Source organism: Neoarius graeffei, chromosome 16, assembly GCF_027579695.1.
Source record: "Neoarius graeffei isolate fNeoGra1 chromosome 16, fNeoGra1.pri, whole genome shotgun sequence".
NCBI classification, from domain to species: Eukaryota; Metazoa; Chordata; class Actinopteri; order Siluriformes; family Ariidae; genus Neoarius; species Neoarius graeffei.
Window position 1 is genome coordinate 57,587,593 of NC_083584.1, and position 16,174 is coordinate 57,603,766.

Below are 16,174 nucleotides of genomic sequence, written 5' to 3' on the forward strand. Positions count from 1 at the left end.
AAAGAAGCAGTACAGTAGCAGGATAGCCCATCATTTCATTGACAGCAGAGACACAAGGAGTCTGTGGCAGGGGATACAGACCATCACGGACTATAAACCTCAATCACAGACCTGTGACAAGGATATCACTCTGCTGAACAGTCTAAATAACTTCTTTGGACGGTTTGAAGCCAACAACAGCATGCCTGCACAGAAAACACCACCCCTTCCGGATGACCAGGTGCTGTCCCTGTCTCCAGCCAGTGTGAGAAGATCCCTCTCCAGGATCAACACCCGCAAAGCTGTAGGACCTGATGACATTCCAGGTCGTGTGCTAAAGGACTGTGCAAAGGAGCTCACAGAAGTGCTCACAGACATCTTCAACACCTCCCTGAGCCAAGCTGTTGTTCCCACCTGCTTCAAGAGCACCACCATTATCCCTGTTCCAAAGAAGGCCTCTCCATCCTGCTTCAACGACTACCACCCTGTGGCACTGACCCCCATCATTATGAAGTGCTTCGAGCAGTTAGTCATGCAGCACATCAAATCCATCCTCCCGCCCTCCATGGACCAGTACCAATTTGCATATCAGGCCAATCGGTCCACTGATGATGCAATCTCCACCGCTCTCCACTCAGCACTCACTCACCTGGACACTAAGGACTCTTACATGCGGATGCTGTTCTTCGACTTTAGTTCAGCATTTAACACAATCATCCCCCAGCAGCTGATACAGAAACTGGACTGTCTAGGACTAAACACCTTCCTCTGCAACTGGTTGCTAGACTTCCTGACTGGAAGACTGCAGGCAGTCCGGGTCGGCAGCAACACATCCAGCACCATCATTCTGAACACAGGGGCCCCCCAAGGATGTGTGCTCAGCCCCCTTCTCTTCACCCTGTTGACCCACGACTGCACACCAACACACAACAGCAACCTCTTCATCAAGTTTGCGGACGACATGACTGTGGTGGGACTCATTAACAACAATGATGAGTCATACTACAGGGACGAGGTGAGCCAACTGGCCGCGTGATGCAGAGACAACAATCTCTCTCTTAATGTGGAGAAGACAAAGGAGATGGTTGTCGACTTCCGGAGAGCCTCCACCCAGCATCCTCCACTGACCATCAATGGTGCCGCTGTGGAGAGAGTGAGCAGCACCAAGTTCCTGGGTGTGTACCTCACCGAGGATGTCTCCTGGAGCAGCAACACCGCATCACTGGCCAGGAAAGCTCAGCAGTGCCTCTACTTCCTCCGCAGACTGAAAAGAGCTAGAGCACCAGCCCCTATCATGCAGACCTTCTACCGCAGAACCATTGAGAGCATCCTGACCAGCTGCATCACTGTGTGGTACGGCGGCTGTACTGCATCCTGCCAGAAGACCCTGCAGCGCATAGTGAGAGCAGCTGAGAAGATCATCGGTGTCCCCCTACCCTCCCTTCAGGATATTTACAACACACGCCTGGCCCGCAGAGCACTCAGCATTGCGGGCGACTCCACCCATCCCAACCACCATTTCTTCAGCCTCCTGCCTTCTGGGAGGAGAAGCCTCCAGGAGAGAACCAGCAGACTGAGAGACAGCTTCATCCACCAAGCTGTCAGGATGCTGAACTCCCTCCCAGGCCAGTACCCCCTTCCCTTAATACACAAACCAAATGTCACCAGCCACTTTCTGGATTGCCACTGTAGGGACAGCCACAGTCCCCGTCTAGAACTACAAATCCCATCAACTAACTCCCACGATCACCTACGTCACTTCCTCCATGATCCTATAAGTGACCCGAACACCCCCAACTCTTTCTCTCTCTCGCTGTGGACTTTGCATCATGCAGACATATAGAGATACCCCCCGCTCATCGGACCGTCCGAAATCACGACGTCTGCCTTGCAAGAAAGAAGACTCAACGCGCTTTCGTATATACCACTGGCCACGGTAAAAAGTACCTAAGTTGCGTCGTCTCACTCAATCGAGTTACAACCGGTTTATTTGTTTATTATAAGTAACGTTACGACTGCAGCCCAAGCAGTTAATTAAAAGTTAGAAGCGACCGGATTCCTTCTGACTTAATCGCTGTGCACATTATTTGATCAGAGACTTTTCCTCACGAATGACGAAGCTTCGGGCCAAGGAAACCTCTGCGCTTTCACAGGAGCGACCCACGAGCTTTCTGTGAGCCTCCGCAGACTACCCGAAACTCCGCGAAACTTCGGGACATCTTTGCATTCCTACATAGGAGCAAGATACTGGAAGTAAGGCTGGCATTTGGGCAAACTAGTCTTAGGAATTAGCTTTATGAAGTAGTGTAACGTTAAACTCAGAAACTGTTTACTTGTGCACACTGTAGACACTTAGAGTGTCGAGTTGATCATTGTGGTTCTACATTGTTCTCTCCATTGTTTTAATAGATAGGTTGTTGCATGTTCTTTCTCTATCCTTTCTAACACCCCTTAATTTCTTTATTACACACACTTTGACCTCATCAAGATTTCAGGGGATTTGGTAATGTCATAAGTTAGTGGGTTAGCAACTACGACAAATTCCTTTGTCTCAAGAAACCACGAGGTGGAATTCCTTTGTCTCAAGAAAACCATGGGGTTGAAGACCCCAACACCTTAGATAACATTCCAATCTCTGATTTATTTACACATTCTGTCCGCGCACCTCCCGCGTGCATATTCAAACTCTCTCTCTCATCCTCTCTGCCTCGCACTCCTCCCTTCTCATACTGCGCAGCCGCGCACGGGACGCCCTAAGAGCTCAGTCGCTCGCTTGGCAGCAAGGAGACAACACCTCTCTCTCTCTCTCTCTCTCTCCTCTCGCTCTCCCTCTCATACACACACACGCTCACACACAGGGGTTAAATTGGGCCGGGGCTGTCTGGGGCTGAGCCCCGGCACATAAGCTCGGAGCGGATGGCATATGATCACGCACATATCAAAAGCAACAAACCCTTTTCACGATTTTCAGTTCTGAATAATTAAATATCGTTTTATTAATCAATAAACCCATGACTTTTATGAGATAGATCATAGTTTTCCTGATAACAAGACGACCTGTCAAAGCTATTTAGAACAGAACTTGCGATCAGAGATTCTGGTTTCTGGAACACTGCATGGGTTGCCAATTCCGCTTTTTATAAGCGACTTTGGGGTTTCTTTTTTTGTGAGCTCGCTTTAAAAAAAAATCAGAAGTCATGGTTTGCGGATTTTTGGGCTTGTGTTTCAGCGTTGTGACTTGTTTATAATTTTCTCCGTACACCGTCTCCCCTTTTACCTGCATACAATCCTAATCCATCAGAGGTCCTTGAACGAACTGTCTGTGCATTTGGCGAGTTCAATTTCCAGGGGAAAAAATAATACTGATCTAAATATGTTGTGTTTTTATTTTTAGACAGTATGTGTTTAGCAAAACACATACTGTCTAAAAATAAAAACACAACATATTTAGATCAGTATTATTTTTTCCCCTCTTCAGTATTATTTGATATTTTGTTTTTAATAATAAAAAATATGATAATGATTATGTTCACTGTATTGTTAATATTATTAGTGTTTTATTATTTATTGTTAATATTTAATTTAATGTTAATTTATTATTATTTATTGTTAATATTATTAGTGTATTATTAGTGTAATTATTATTGTTATTATTATGTATTCAATTATTTATTTGGCATGTGGTGCTTTTTGTATTGTCTAGAACATACATAAGATGAGCATATTATAGCAGCAAAATAGAAGCACAATCATTTGAATGCAGCAAAACTTTTGCTGCATTCAAATGATTGTGCTTCTATTTTGCTGCTATAATATGCTCATCTTATGTATGTTCTAGACAATACAAAAAGCACCACATGCCAAATAAATAATTGAATACATAATAATAACAATAATAATAAATGCTTCCAATGTTATAGTGTTGTTTGTATTTGGTTGCATTCACTGCATGAATATATTTGATTGACAATTTGACTGACAGTGTTTTGGCATATTTAACATTTATCCTCCAAAATAAATCAACTGTTTTGGTTTAAGATTGTGCAAGCCTTCAAATTTTCTCACTGAACATTTCTCCTTCACATTTTTCACCTGTAGGCATGTGACAAGATTTAACATGATATTGCTCAACCTACCTCTGTAAAGTCAGCTAACAACTTATTAAAATGCACCAGAATTCAGCAAATAACATGTATGATAATAAAAAACTTCTGGGGGAGGACCCCCAGACCCCCCACTAATCATTTCCTTCAAACCAATGTACAACAACCTGTACAATCTGTTACATTGGCCAACCAATCTACATTCAAACTGCCATAATGTGTAGGGGGGCACTACAAGACACACATAGGCCTACAACACACAGATAAGGTGTATATCTCTGTGCAATATGATATGGTTATCAAATTAGAGGGTTATTTTCCAAAAAGTATATTGGGGCAGGGCGGCGGGGGCAGGGGCGGGTACGAGGCAGAGCCCCCCCACATAACCAATCCCAATTTAACCCCTGCTCACACACACATACACACACGCTCATCGAGTGTACTACCTCACTGTTTGTGCCTTGTTTATATATTGCTGCTGACCATATTGAATGTATTCAACTGCTATTGCCCATTTAGTATCATTGTTATAATAAATTCAATTATTCTGTTAAACTGTGCTTGTCTGTCTGTTGCTGCTGTATCCTTGAAGTCACACAATCTCAAAGAACTCCAAATTGCCTTCACCCAAGTGTATATGAATACTATTGGCTGTAGTGTCTATGTAATACGGTAAGTAATACATTATTGCTGCATTGGTAGTGATCATAATAATTTGGAATATACCATAATTTGGCTGTTTGGTAATTTATTATTAAACACCAAAATTAATGGTATTATTAATGAGACTGATTTAATGAGACTGATCACTTAAGATCAATTGCACCCACACCACTGTCTTGTCTTTTCTTAGATAGCTTTAGCTTGTGTGTGTGTAACCCCCCCCCCCCCCCCCCCCCCCCCCGGTTTTTTTGCCCCTCCCCCCTTTTTTCCTTTTTATAGTTTATACCTTGTACCTATATTTTATATTTCATGTTTATTACTGTTTGCACTGCGGATAAGAGGGAAACGCAACTTCAATTTTCTGTATGACCTGCACATATGGCATTATTGACAATAAAGTTGACTTGAACTTGAAACAGGACATAAACTGTGCACCTTACCCCCCCCCCCCCTTACACCCTCACCTTTTTTTTCTTCTTCTTCTTCTCTACACACTGTTTGCACTGTTATTGGAGTTGCTTTTAATCTCATTGTACATGGATATAGTGACAATAAAGGCATTCTATTCTATTCTAAATAAAACAAATGCTCCAGTGTTTCATCATCATTATTGCAGAAGGAACACTGATCCACCTCAAAATTAAATCTTTTTGAAGCTCTGCCACAGGATAAATCTTATTCATGATTTTGAAATGCGCTTCTTTAACTTTAGGCAAAATAGGCCATTTAATAAATTTTGAATATGCTTTGTTTAAGGTGCCTGGAGTTACCAAATTAGAACCTTTTTCATATTCACTTTACTCACCGGTGTCACGGTCTGAATTTACCACCAGTCTGAATTTACCAGGTAAATTTATACTGTAGCAGCCACGGTCTAACCTTACCACAGTATAAATTTACCAACTTGGTATAATTGGGCATAGTCTGAATTTACCAGCCTAACATGAGATTTATGTTCATACTTGAATTATTTACACTTTATCTTGATGAATATTGATTTGTTTAAGTAAGACTCCTGGCCCGCAGAGCACTCAGCATTGCGGGCGACTCCACCCATCCCAACCACCACTTCTTCAGCCTCCTGCCTTCTGGGAGGAGAATGAGAAACCTCCGGGCAAGAACCAGCAGACTGAGAGACAGCTTCATCCACCAAGCCGTCAGGATGCTGAACTCCCTCCCAGGCCAGTACCCCCTTCCCTTAATACACAAACCAAATGTCACCAGCCACTTTAACGAACTGTAATGGAATTCAATTGCACTATGTTAAAACTGTTTACAATACTATCTACACTGTTTTTTTTTTTTGTTAACTGCACTATATAGAAACTGTTTAGAACACTGTTTACACTTTTCACATATCTGCCATATTTATACTTACACTGAAAATTATGCTCATGCTGCCTTTTTTTAATAGTTAATTGCACTATATAAAAACTGTTTACAACACTGTTTACACTTTATACATCTTTAATCTTTGATAGACTTCACTGTTACACTGTTTATACTGTCATATCTGCCATATTTATACTTACACTGAAAATTCTACTCATACTGCCATTTATTTATTTTTATTTATACTGATAATTACTATAATGTCAGACTGCTGTTCCCGTTTACATTGTTCATTCTGTTTATATTGTCATTCGTCACATTTAAATTTATACCATTAATTCTGTTCACACTGCTACATTTGCACTTTCTGGATAGCCACTGTCTTGTCTTTTCTTATGGCCCTTTTCCACTACCCTTTTTCAGCTCACTTCAGCTCGCTTCAGCTCACTTCAGCCCGACACGGCTCGCGTTTCGACTACCAAAAACCAGCACGACTCAGCTCGCTTCAGCCCTGCTTAGCCCCTAAAACTCGCACCGTTTTGGAGTGGGGCTGAAGCGAGCCAAACCGTGCCGAGTGAGGCTGGGGGCGTGAGCGGACACTCCCCTGTGCACTGATTGGTGAGGAGGAGTGTCCTCACATGCTCACACATGCCCCGCGAGTGCGCTGGGATCTGTAAACACCGCAAACCCGGAAGAAGAATAATTACGAATTACGAGAATTTCTGAAGCCTTATGCGCCTCGCCTCATCTATACGCTCTTGCCAGTATCTGTTGGCGTTGTCGGTGACAACAAGCCACAGCACCAAGACCAGCAACACTAACGACTCCATGTCCTCCATGTTTATTGTTTACTATTCGGGTCGTGAGACTAAAGGCCAATTTATGCTGACAACCCAGTCCTCGCAGACGGTGTCGCAGACAGTGTCTGCGTAGCCCCCCCACCTTCGCAGATGCTCTGCGTGCACCTCCCAAAAATTGTGACCACCGCAGAAGCCTCGCAGACAGCGCCGCAGACAAGAGGGCTCTGATTGGTCCGCTGTACACGCACTTCCGCTTCTCTACTTTCCCGGTTTGGTTTGTTTTCACAACCGGCATTTTTAAAAACACGAGTGAAGATGGAGCAGCATGAAGAGCGGTTGATTGAGGAAGTACGTACATCTATACGACTCCAGTTCTAGTCATTATAAAAAAAAAAAGTTCTAGTCATTATAAGTAACCGGAGGATAAACACTCCACTAACCACACCCACCAACTACTCCTAGCGACTTCGCGCCCCCTTGCGTTGTGCCGGTGAATAACATCGCGCACGCCTATTATCCCCGCTCAACAATAAATTACAACTGTCTGCGAAAAGCTATCTGCGAAAGCCTTGTCGCACGAGTATGCAGAGGCCTTACCGCTTAAAAGCTCACTGATGTCACTGTTTGCGCTGCTTAATGACATCACCTGACGTCCACCCACTTTCGCTAACTCCACCCAATGTGTCCACCCACTTCCAGCCAGCACGGTTCAGCGCGGTTGTAGTCGAAATGCAACTCCAACAGCCCCACTCAGCCCGACTCAGCACGGCACGGCTCAGCCCGACTCAGCCGCGTTTGTAGTGGAAAAGCGGCATTAGATAGCTTTAGCTTGTGTGTGTAACCCCCCCGGGGTTTTTTTTCCCTCCCCCCTTTTTTCCTTTTTCCTTTTTATAGTTTATACTTTGTACCTATATTTTATATTTCATGTTTATTACTGTTTGCACTGCGGATAAGCGGGAAACGCAATTTCAATTCTCTGTATGTCCTGCACATATGGCATTATTGACAATAAAGTTGAACTTGAAACAGGTCATAAACTGTGCACCTTACCCCCCCTTGCACCCTCACCTTTTTTTTTCTTCTTCTTCTCTACATACTGCTTGCACTGTTATTGGAGTTGCTTTTAATCTCATTGTACATGGATATAGTGACAATAAAGGCATTCTATTCTATTCTAAATAAAACAAATGCTCCAGTGTTTCATCATCATTATTGCAGAAGGAACACTGATCCACCTCAAAATTAAATCTTTTTTTTTTTTAAAGGTTTGCCACAGGATAAATCTTATTCATGATTTTGAAATGCGTTTCTTTAACTTTAGGCAAAATAGGCCATTTAATAAATTTTGAATATGCTTTGTTTAAGGTGCCCGGAGTTACCAAATTAGAACCCTTTCCGTATTCACTTTACTCACCAGTGTCACGGTCTGAATTTACCACCAGTCTGAATTTACCAGGTAAATTTAAACTGTAGCAGCCACGGTCTAACCTTACCACAGTATAAATTTACCAACTTGGTATAATTGGGCCTAGTCTGAATTTACCAGCCTAATATGAAATTTATGTTCATACTTGAATTATTTACACTTTATCTTGATGAATACTGATTTGTTTACAGTCTAACCTTACCACAGTATAAATTTACCAACTTGGTATAACTGGGCCTAGTCTGAATTTACCAGCCTAATATGAGATTGTAGCGAGAATCGCGTGTGGGTGGAGCACAGAGGACGGCAGGACAGAGATCAGGTTTGTCTATCGGCTTTATTGCCACACTTTTCAGGGTTACAATAATGTTTCAAAATAGCGAGAGAGACACACACACACACAGCGTCTCCTCCGGGGCTGAACTCCTCTGCTCTCGCTCTCCCTCCTTAAATAGGGCGGTTTACTGGGGAGAACACACAAAACACAGGTTAATGACACTCAGGTGAAGCGATTCTGCCACTTACCTTCCCCAACTCCGCCCTCCTGTCACAGACCGGTGCTTGACCACGCCCCCGCTGCCACAGAGATGTATGTTCATACTTGAATTATTTACACTTTATCTTGATGAATATTGATTTGTTTAAGTAAGACTCTTCATGATTATAATAATTTAGTTACTCTCTCAAATTTACCAACTTGGTATAATTAGACTGCTGTCATTGGGCCTAGTCAGAATTTACCAGCCCAATATGATAGGAAATTTATGATCATACTTGATCCACAAATAAATTTTCACTTTATCTTGATGAATATTGATTTGTTTGAGTGAGACTTGTCATGATTATAATATAGTTATTCTGTCAAATTTACCAACCTGGTATGACTCCTGTAATTGGGCCTAGTCAGAATTTACCAGCCCAATATGATATGGGATTTACGTTCATACTTGATACACAAATAAATTATTTTCACTGATCTCTGATGTTTTGGTGGTCTTTCTTGTCAGCCAATCAGAATTGCAAGGGGCAGGGACGGACGGACATACACGGCTGGGATCCCTGTGTGTCCATGAAAAATCAACTCGATGGCTTACCAGATTTTCTTAAGTATGGAGCTCCAAGGCCCGCGCAAAAGCTCCACTAAAATATTACTATTGACCTTTAAAGCACGGAATGGTCTTGCACCACAGTACCTGAGTGAACTTCTGATTCTTTATGACTCACCACGCCTACTTAGATGAAAAGGTGCAGGCTATCTGCTGGTACCTCATATAGTGAAGGCTACATCAGGAGGCTCTTACAAAGCCCCACAGTTATGGAACAGCCTTCCAAGTAGTGTTCGGGAATCAGACACAGTCTCAGCATTTAAGTCTAGGCTGAAAACATATCTGTTTAGTCAAGCCTTTTGTTAATGGTGCTTATTAGGTAAAGGAGTAGATCTGCAGGGTCCTCAGGCATAGTGTGTTCTGGTAAACTGGGATGTATGGATGCTGTCAGCCCCCCGCCCCACTCTCACTTGTTCATTCAGGTTTGTTGACAGTGTAGTGGCTGGCTGCTTTATGTCCTGGGGCTACCTCATGCCTGTTACACCTTCTGGCTCTCCTTTTTAGTTTTGCTGTCATATTTAGTCCTGCCGGAGTCCCTGTTTGCACTCAGTGCAAAAGATATATACTCTTCTTACTCATTGGGTGAGATTGGGCATACCTAACAACCTGTGTTTTCTCTCTCTCTCTCTCTCTCTCTCTCTCTCTCTCGCTCTCTCTCTTTCCTGAAGAAGAAAACTCCAAAAAATATGAAAAAAAAGAAACAAATAATGGATTAAAAGTATTTGATGGGTTCCCTTTTGAGTCTGGTTCCTCTCGAGGTTTCTTCATGTTGTCTGAGGGAGTTTTTCCTTGCCACTGTTGCCACAGGCTTGCTCATTGGGGATAGACTAGGGATAAAATTAGCTCATGTTTAAAGCCATTAAAATTCTGTGAAGCTGCTTTGCGACAATATCTATTGTTCAAAGTGCTATACAAATAAACTTGACAAAGCTCTGCTTGCCCCATTCCTGACCTGATAGACAGCAGCAGAGGTGGGGACTTGAGACTTGGGGACTTGGACTCGAGTCGACTCAAGTCACTGTTTTCATGACTTGTGACTTGACTTGACAAAACATGAAAATACTTGAGACTTGACTCGGACTTGGAAGTTTAAGACTCGGGACTTGACTTGACTTGACACACGATGACTTGAGTGACTTGAGTGTTATTTCCATCATGTTTTTATTGTGAAAATAAAATGTAATATGCACATACTTCAGTAATTTTGATTGCACTGCCATTGCGTTGTCACCGCCCTGTCCATCAGGCACGCTCTCTGCGTGGGCTATATACGATGTGTTCACAGATTTCACATCATATCATCATGTCAGCCATCCCAAGAGTAATCACTTTCGGCTTCAAGGGCTACTGCCTAGTAGGTAAACGACGAACGGCGCAGTGCAAGATTTGCAACATGACAATTTCTTACAGCCAGACCACGACCTCCAATTTCGTCCGGCATTTGAAGATCCATTCTGCCCAGTAAGTTTATTAATGTGTTGTTATTTGGTGATAGCAGCTAAACTCCTCGTTAGCCAATGTTAGCCACGAGAGTGAGCGGTAGGAGGATTTTAGCCGTTGCAGATGTAGCTAGGGATTCAGCTTATTATTGTGAAATTCTTATGTGAATGCTGGTAAGCAATGTAGTTAAGTCAAGTTTAATGATATTGTATATCAGTAGTAGTAAGTTGATTGTGCACTTTGCAGTCGTGATGCTGAATAACATAAGCAGCTTCCTACCCTGTTGTTCTGTTTCAGGGTTAAGCTAATGGTCAGCTTGTGAACATGTACACGTTCATGAGCAGTACAAATTCATGTAAGTGTGTTCGTGTACATTAGCCAGACTGTCCATAGGGCATAGAGGCAGGGGAGTTTATCATAGCCGTTTGAAATAGCAGTGCAGCAACCTGCACATTTTTTTCGTCACATTACCCGATCAAAAAAGAAAAGAAAACTCCGCCCCACTGCCTATCATGCACTACTGAAAAAAGCACCACGATTTGGATTCACCGGCATGCCACTCGCTGTTTGAATACAGGCTAGCAGCAATACTAAACTCTGCAAAATAGGCTGACTGTGCGCGGGAGTCTTGTTTCCCACTGTAACACAGTGTTACGAAAATAAATTGTGCAGTCATCCAAACCATGAATTTACATTTAGTATATCAGGCTACCAGGCCGCCAAAACAATGGTTTGAATGACTACAATTTAGAGAGCACAACTCTGTAACTGAACAGGTGCATTGGATATTTCCCAGTGAGGTAATTTAAAAAGTCTCTGGGTAATTGTTCAAGGAAAGATGAATCCCGCGCACTGTCCTTTCCGTATTGTTCCCGAAACGTTGCACTTGTGGTAAGGAGGACAGTGCATTAGCCACGACCGAAACGTTGTGAGCAAAGTTCCTGTGGAAAGGAATGCGCGGGATGCATATTTCATTTAACATTTATTTTCGTAACAATCTATTATAGCGGGAACCAAGACTCCCGCGCCAAAGTCGTATGTCCCCGCTCCGCACAGGCTGAGGCAGCCTCGGAGAGGGAGAGAGCGAGAGAGCGCTTTTGCACACACCTCTGTAGCTTGTCATATGGGGTAAGATGATGTCACTTTTGCACGGGCGAACAGGTCTTCTTTTTGAGACCTAAATTATGTCTGACACATTTCTCTATCCTTTGGGTTTTTTTTTTTACTGGCGCAAAACATAAATCAAAGTCACTTCAGGTTTCTCCACGTGTATCTTATTAATAATAATCATCTCATCTGATGTGATTAGAGATTGGAGGAGCTCATGCCCCTGTTAACCCAAGGTGTCGTCCTACCCTCTTTTAACTACGCTCATAACAGAATGCCAATTCTCTGTTTATTTTTCTTGTTGGCTGATGACAATGTGAGAAACTTAGTTGGCTTTCAATCTTGCAATCAATTTTGCCATCAATAAATAACTTTGTGACATTATTACTGTTTTGTTTTATGTATTTTACAGAACATGAGTATTTAAAATGCAAATATTTAACAGGTTGGGCACATGTGCCAGGGATGTTTACTGACATTTACTTATGTATTGCCTTTTCAAAGTATTAAATTCATATTCTGCTGCTAAAATTACGCCAATACGCCTAAGGTGACTTGACTTGGACTTGACTTGACTTATTATAGGACTTGACTTGACTTGACATAGCCTGTGACTTGACTTGACTTGACTTGACTTGACTTGACTTGCCCAAGACAAAAACGACTTGGGACTTACTTGGGACTTGAAGGTTAAGACTTGAGACTTACTTGAGACTTGCACATGTGTGACTTGGTCCCATCTCTGGACAGCAGAGAACATTACTGACCTTTTTACCTTTATTTTGCATTTTATTCAGATGAGTACTCCAGGTGAACCTTTCATCAAACTAGACCCTGAGAAATCTTAGATTTTACTTGCTAAGGTGGTTGTTCATACAATTGAAGAGAAATGGGTGTGATTTTATTACACCTTGAGAAACAGACTAGTTGTGTTTTGGCTTTTGATAGCTTCAATCCCCATTTGTTTGCCCATATTTCCACTCTGTCAACTTCAGGTTGTATTTTATTGTTGATTTATTGCACATTATGGCCTCTTATCCACAGAGCCCCATCATCCGCATATAAAGAGTTCCTTATGTTTGGTTCAACTTGGGAGAAAATGTCATTACTCATAATCAAGGGACACATACACTGCCTTGCAGGGTTCCATTTCCAACCGTGTACATCCTAGAATATTCAGCACCTACTCTTACTTGGATTTTCCTGTTGAATATGAAGTTCAGGACCCAGTTACACTGTAAAAAGTTTGACCTACGGTTACTTTAAAAATTTGTGGCAATAAAGTGACACGTAATATAATTGAATAGATTTTACTACAAGAATTTTGATTAAAAAGTATTTAATAAATTAACTAAATTTAAACAGAAAAATAAGTACATGGCAATAAACAGTTAAAAATGTGTTGGATTTATTAATAGCATGCCAAATGGTGAGCTACAGTATATAGCCCAAAAATATTGAGTAAATCCAAATCAATTTCACAAGGAGAACTGACTTATATTTACTAAATATCTGAGCAAAGGTCATTTGTATTTACTAAATATCTGGGTGATCTTTATATTTACCAATTATCAGGGTGAAATTAGCATAAGCTTACTAATTATCTGGATAAAAATAATTTGGATTCACTAACTAAATCAACTCATATCTTAGCACATTGTTGCTTAATTCACTACATTTACATTACTATTCTTTTATATCTGTACCTATTCAATAATATTGCATATCACTTTGTTGCCAAAATTTATTCGACACAAAATCATGTATTTTTGGTACCACAGCTTAATTAAGTTGAGTCAGTAGAACAGGTAAACGTTTATTTGCATCTAAACATGGAAATACATTTTCCAAGTGCAAAATTCCAAAATACAATAATACACAAATCAGCTATAAGACAGTAGGCATGTACAGTATTGTACAGTGTGTACAACAGGGATAAACTGTATCCTGGCAATCTATTTGTCAATCATGTTCATAAAGGTGTAATCTTTTGTTCTACACCAGGGTTTCTCAAACTTCTTTGCTCTGGGGCCCAGCAATGTTAGGCCTTGGTGCTGCAAGTGGCACTGGACCCACTCTGCGGTTCCTTCGGGAAGTCGAGCGATGAACTGTTCCAGTGCCACCAGATCAATAATTCCCTCAGCGTCGCGGTTGTCAGCCCTCAGCCACTGCCGGCAGGCGTCCCGGAGTTGCTGGCCAAATGCGAACGGCCGGCCGACCTCCTCTAGGCACAGAGTGCGGAAGCGCTGGTGTTGTTGTTCTGGGGTGCACCCCACACGCTGGAGGACAGCCCGGCGGAGGTCTGCGTAGACCAGCCGGCTGTCAGCGGGGAGCTGTAGTGCGGCCAGCTGTGCCTCGCCCGTTAGCAGGGGGAAGAGGCGCGCCGCGCGCTGTTCCACCAGCCAGGCCCAGGCCTCTGCTGCTTGCTCAAAGAGCGTGAGGAAGGCCTAGGGGTCGTCATGCAGGGCCATCTTCGTTAGGGTGAGGTGGGGAGGGCCCGCGGCGGTGGAGGTGGTGGACCCCACCGACGCGAGGACCTACAGCGGTGCTTGAAAGTTTGTGAACCCTTTAGAATTTTCTATATTTCTGCATAAATATGACCTAAAACGTCATCAGATTTTCACACAAGTCCTAAAAGTAGATAAAGAGAACCCAGTTAAACAAATGAGACAAAAATATTATACTTGGTGATTTATTTATTGAGGAAAATCATCCAATATTACATATCTGTGAGTGGCAAAAGTATGTGAACCTCTAGGATTAGCAGTTGATTTGAAGGTGAAATTAGTGTCAGGTGTTTTCAATCAATGGGATGACAATCTGGTGTGAGTGGACACCCTGTTTTATTTAAAGAACAGGGATCTATCAAAGTCTGATCTTCACAACACATGTTTGTGGAAGTGTATCATGGCACGAACAAAGGAGATTTCTGAGGACCTTAGAAAAAGCATTGTTGATGCTCTTCAGGGTGGAAAAGGTTACAAGACCACCTCTAAAGAGTTTGGACTCCACCAATCCACAGTCAGACAGATTGTGTACAAATGGAGGAAATTCAAGACCATTGTTACCCTCCCCAGGAGTGGTCAACCAACAAAGATCACTCCAAGAGCAAGGCATGTAATAGTCGGCGAAGTCACAAAGGACCCCAGGGTAACTTCTAAGCAACTGAAGGCCTCTCTCACATTGGCTAATGTTAATGTTCATGAGTCCACCATCAGAAGAACACTGAACAACAAATGGTGTGCATGGCAGGGTTGCAAGGAGAAAGCCACTGCTCTCCAAAAAGAGCATTGCTGCTCATCTGCAGTTTGCTAAAGATCACGTAGACAAGCCAGAAGGCTATTGGAAAAATGTTTTGGGATGGGTGAGACCAAAATAGAACTTTTTGGATTAAATGTGAAGCGTTATGTTTGGAGAAAGGAAAACACTGCATTCCAGCATAAGAACCTTATCCCATCTGTGAAACATGGTGGTGGTAGTATCATGGTTTAGGCCTCTTTTGCTGCATCTGGGCCAGGACGGCTTGCCAACATTGATGGAACAATAAATTCTGAATTATACCAGTGAATTCTAAAGGAAAATGTCAGGACATCTGTCCATGAACTGAATCTCAAGAGAAGGTGGGTCATGCAGCAAGACAACGACCTTAAGCACACAAGTCGTTCTACCAAAGAATGGTTAAAGAAGAATAAAGTTAATGTTTTGGAATGGCCAAGTCAAAGTCCTGACCTTAATCCAATGGAAATGTTGTGGAAGGACCTGAAGCGAGCAGTTCATGTGAGGAAACCCACCAACATCCCAGAGTTGAAGCTGTTCTGTATGGAGGAATGGGCTAAAATTCCTCCAAGCCGGTGTGCAGGACTGATCAACAGTTACCGGAAATGTTTAGTTGCAGTTATTGTTGCACAAGGGGGTCACACCAGATACTGAAAGCAAAGGTTCACATACTTTTGCCACTCACAGATATGTAATATTGGATCATTTTCCTCAATAACTAAATGACCAAGTATAATATTTTTTGTCTCATTTGTTTAACTGGGTTCTCTTTATCTACTTTTAGAACTTGTGTGAAAATCTGATGATGTTTTAGGTCATATTTATGCAGAAATATAGACAATTCTAAAGAGTTCACAAACTTTCAAGCACCACTGTATTCTTTTGAAAAGTCTGGGAAAAAAGTTTAAAAAAGTTACTGCTATAAATGCAATAAATAACTCA